This window comes from Sciurus vulgaris (genome assembly GCF_902686455.1).
Source record: "Sciurus vulgaris genome assembly, chromosome: 7".
Classification (NCBI taxonomy): domain Eukaryota; kingdom Metazoa; phylum Chordata; class Mammalia; order Rodentia; family Sciuridae; genus Sciurus; species Sciurus vulgaris.
Genome location: NC_136467.1, coordinates 1,354,366 through 1,359,367, shown reverse-complemented (window position 1 = coordinate 1,359,367; position 5,002 = coordinate 1,354,366).

Genomic DNA, 5,002 nt, shown 5'->3' with positions numbered 1-5,002 from the left:
ATTCTAGAAGAGGTCACCACAATGGGAAAACTGACTACTGTTAATTCTAGAAGAGGTCACCACAATGGGGACAACTGACTACTGTTAATTCTAGAAGAGGTCACCACAATGGGGACAACTGACTACTGTAAATCCAGAAGAGGTCACCACAATGGGACAACTAACTACTGTTAATTCTACAAGAGGTCACCACAATGGGACAACTAACTACTGTTAATTCTACAAGAGGTCACCACAATGGGTCAACTGACTACTGTTAATTCTAGAAGAGGTCACCACAATGGGACAACTGACTACTGTTAATTCTAGAAGAGGTCACCACAATGGGGACAACTGACTACTGTTAATTCAAGAAGGGTCACCACATGGGGCTAATGACTACTGTTAAATCTAGAAGAGGTCACCAAAATGGGGACAACTAACTGCTGTTAATTTAGAGGAGGTCACCACAATTTGGACAACTGTCTACTGTAATTCCAGAAGAGGTCACCACAATGGGACAAATGACTACTGTTAAATCTAGAAGAGGTCACCACAATGGGACAACTGAGTACTGTTAAATATAGAAGATGTGACCACATGGGACAAATGACTAGTGTTAATTCTAGAAGAAGTCACCACAATGGGACAATGACTACTGTAAAATCTAAAATAGGTCACCACAATGGATGAACTGACTACAGAAGAGGTCACCAAAATGGGACAACTGACTAATGTTATTCTACAAGAGGTCACCACAATTGGACAATTGACTCCTCTTCATTCCAGATGAGGTCAAGACAATGGGACAATTAACTACTGTTAATTCTATAATAGGTCACCACAAATGGACAACTGAATCCTCTTAATTCTAGAAGAGGTCAGCACAATGGGTCAACTATCTACTGTTAATTCTAGAAGAGGTCACCATAATGGTTCAACTAACTACTATTAATTCTAGAATATGTCATCACAATGGGTCAACTGACTACCGTTAATTCTAGAAGAGTTCACCACAATGGGACAACAGACTACTGTTAATTCTAGAAGAGGTCACCACAATGGGGACAACTAACTGCTGATATTTCTAGGAGAGGTCACCCCAATGGGGACAACTGTCTTACGTAATTCCAGAAGAAGTCAACACAATGGGACAAATGACTACTGTTAATTCTAGAAGAGGTCACCACAATGGAACAACTGACTACTCTTAATTCTAGAAGAGGTAACCACAATGGGACAAATGACTACTCTTAATTCTAGAAGAGGTAACCACAATGGGACAAATGACTACTGTTAGCTGTAGAAGTGGTCACCACAATGGGAAACTGACTAGTGTTAATTCTAGAAGAGGTCACCACATGGGACTAATGACTACTGTTAATTCTAGAGGAGGTCACCACAATGGGGACAAATAAGTACTGTTATTTCTAGAAGAGGTCACCAAAATTGGACAAATGACTACTGTTAATTCTAGAAGAGGTCACCACATGGGACTAATGACTACTGTTAATTCTAGAGGAGGTCACCACAATGGGGACAAATAAGTACTGTTATTTCTAGAAGAGGTCACCAAAATTGGACAAATGACTACTGTTAATTCTAGAAGAGGTCACCAAAATTGGACAGCTGACTACTTTTAATTCTAGAAGAGGTAACCACAATGGGACAACTGACTACTGTTAATTCTAGAAGAGGTCACTACAATGGGACAACTGACTACTGTAAATTCTAGAAGAGGTCACCACAATGGGACAACTCACTACTGTCAATTCTAGTAGAGGTCAACACAATGAGACTGCTGACTACAGTTAATTCCAGAAGAGGTCACTACATTGGGGACAAGTAACTACTGGTAATTCTAGAAGAGATCACTGAATGGGACAACAGACTACTGTTAGTTCCAGAAGAGGTCACCACAATGAGTCAACTGACTACTGTAAATGCTAGAAGAGGTCACCACAATGGGACAACTGACTAATGTTAATTCTACAAGAGGTCACCACAATTGGACAATTGACTCCTCTTCATTCTAGAAGGGGTCACCACAATGGGACAACTAAGTACTTTTTATTCTACAAGAGGTCACCATAATTGGACAACTGACTCCTCTTAGTTCTAGAACAGGTCAGCACAATGGGTCAACTAACTACTGTTAATACTAGAATAGGTCAACACAATGGGTCAACTAACTACTGTTAATACTAGAATAGGTCAACAAAATGGGCCAATTGACTACTGTTAATTCTATAAGATTCACCACAATGGGACTACTGAATACTGTAATTCTAGAAGAATTCACCACAATGGGACAACTGACTACTGTTAATTCTAGAAGAGGTCACCGAATGGGGACAACTAACTACATTTTTTTGTACAAGATGTCTCCACAATGGGGACAACTGTCCACTGTAATTCCAGAAGAGGTCACCACAATGGGACAAATGACTACTGTTAAATCTAGAAGAGGTCACCACAATGGGACAACTGACTACTGTTAATTCTAGAGGAGGTCACCACATGGGACTAATTACTACTGTTAATTCTAGAAGAAGTCACTACAATGGGACAGAAGACTATTGTAAATTCTAGAATAGGTCACCAAATGGTTGAACTGACTATTGTTAATTCCAGAAAATGTCACCTCAATGGGACAACTGACTACTGTAAATTATAGAAGAGGTCACCACATGGGACAAATGACTTCTGTTAATTCTAAAAGAGGTCACCACAATGGGGACAACTAACTACTGATAATTCTAGAAGAGGTCAACACAATGGAAACAACTAACTACTGTTATTTCTCGAAGAGTTCACCACAATGGGGACAACTGTCGACTGTAAAATGTCAAAGAGGTCACCACAATGGACCAAATGACTAGTGTTAATTCTAGAAGAGGTCACCACAATGGGAAAACTGACTACTGTTAATTCTAGAAGAGGTCACTGCCATGGGGACAACTAACTACTGGTAATTCTAGAAGAGGTCACCACTACAGGGACAACTAACTTCTGTTACTTCTAGAGGAGGTTACCACAATGGGGACTACTAAGTACTGTTAATTCTAGAAGAAGTCACCACAATGGGACAAATGACTACTGTTAATTCTAGAAGAGATCACCACAATGGGTAGAACTAACTACTGTTAATTCTAGAAGTGGTCACCACATAGGGACAACTGACTACTGTTAATTCTAGAAGTGGTCACCACAATGGGGATAACTACTGCTAATTCTAGAAGAGGTCACCACAATGGGGACAGCTAACTACTGTTAATTCTAAAAGAGTTCACCACAAAGGGGCAACTAACACCTGTTATTTCTAGAAGAGGTCACCACAATGGGAAAACTGACTACTGTTAATTTTAGAAGAGGTCACCACATGGGAAAAATGACTACATTTAATTCTAGAAGAGGTCACCACAATGGGGACAACTACTGCTAATTCTAGAAGAGGTCACCACAATGGGACTACTGACTACTCTTAATTCTAGAAGAGGTCACCACAATGGGGACAACTACTGTTAATTCTAGAGGAGGTCACCACAATGGGCACAACTAAGTTCTGTTAATTCTAGAAGAGGTCACTACAATGGCACAATTGACTACTGTAAATTCTAGAAGAGGTCACCACAATGGGAGAGGTGAGCACTGTTAATTCTAGAAGAGGTCACCACAATGGGACAAATGACTACTGTTAATTCTAGAAGATGTCACCACAATGGGGAAAACTAACTACTCTTATTTCTAGATGAGGTCACCACAATGGGGACAACTAACCTGTTTTTTCTAGAAGAAGTCACCACAATGGGGACAATTAATTACTGTTAATTCTAGAAGATGTCACCACAATGGTACAAATGACTACTGTTAATTCTAGAGGAGGTCTCCACAATGGGACAAATGACTACTCTTAATTCTAGAAGAGGTCACCACAATGGGACAACTGACTAATGTTATTCCTAGAAGAGGTCACCACATGAAACAAATGACTTCTGTTAATTTTAGAAGAGGTCACCACAATGGGGACAACTAACTACTGTTAATTCTAAAAGAGTTCACCACAAAGGGGCAACTAACTCCTGTTATTTCTAGAAGAGGTCACCACTATGGGACAGCCGACTACTGTTAATTCTAGAAGAGGTCACCACAATGGGAAAACTGACTACTGTTAATTCTAGAAGACGTCACCACATGGGAAAAATGACTACTGTTAATTCTAGAAGAGGTCACCACAATGGGGATAACTACTGCTAATTCTAGAAGAGGTCACCACAATGGGGACAGCTAACTACTGTTAATTCTAAAAGAGTTCACCACAAAGGGGCAACTAACTCCTGTTATTTCTAGAAGAGGTCACCACAATGGGACAGCTGACTACTGTTAATTCTAGAAGAGGTCACCACAATGGGACAACTGACCACTGTTAATTTTAGAAGAGTTCACTACAATGGGACAACTGACTACTGTAAATTGTAGAAGAGGTCACCACAATGGGGACAACTAAGTACTGTTAATTCTAGAAGAGGTCACCACAATGGGACAAATGACTACTGTTAATTCTAGAAGAGGTCAGCACCATAGGAGAACTAACTACTTTTATTTCTAGAAGAGGTCACCACAATGGGGACAACTGTCTACTATAAATTGTAGAAGAGGTCACCACAATGGGACAACTGACTACTGTTAATTCTAGAAGAGGTCACCACAATGCGACAGCAGCATCATTCTATGCTCCTGTCGGCTTCCGGGAACTTGACCGTCTTTCTGGAGCGTTCACCATCTGGTGTCTACACGCCCTGGAGAAACCAGGCAAAGCCTCAAGCCCTGAGTTGATATTCCAGTATCCTACCTGCTGCACAGTGTCCCTTCTGAGAGAGTGGTGGAGACACAGCCATGGCCACAGGAATGGACTTGCTCTACTCTTGGATTTGGCCTGGTGACCGTTCCCTCCCGCACCTGGCGTGGCGGGTGCTGTTTGGTCTTGAGGCTGTGGGTGCTGGTCAGTCCTACAGATGAGAGC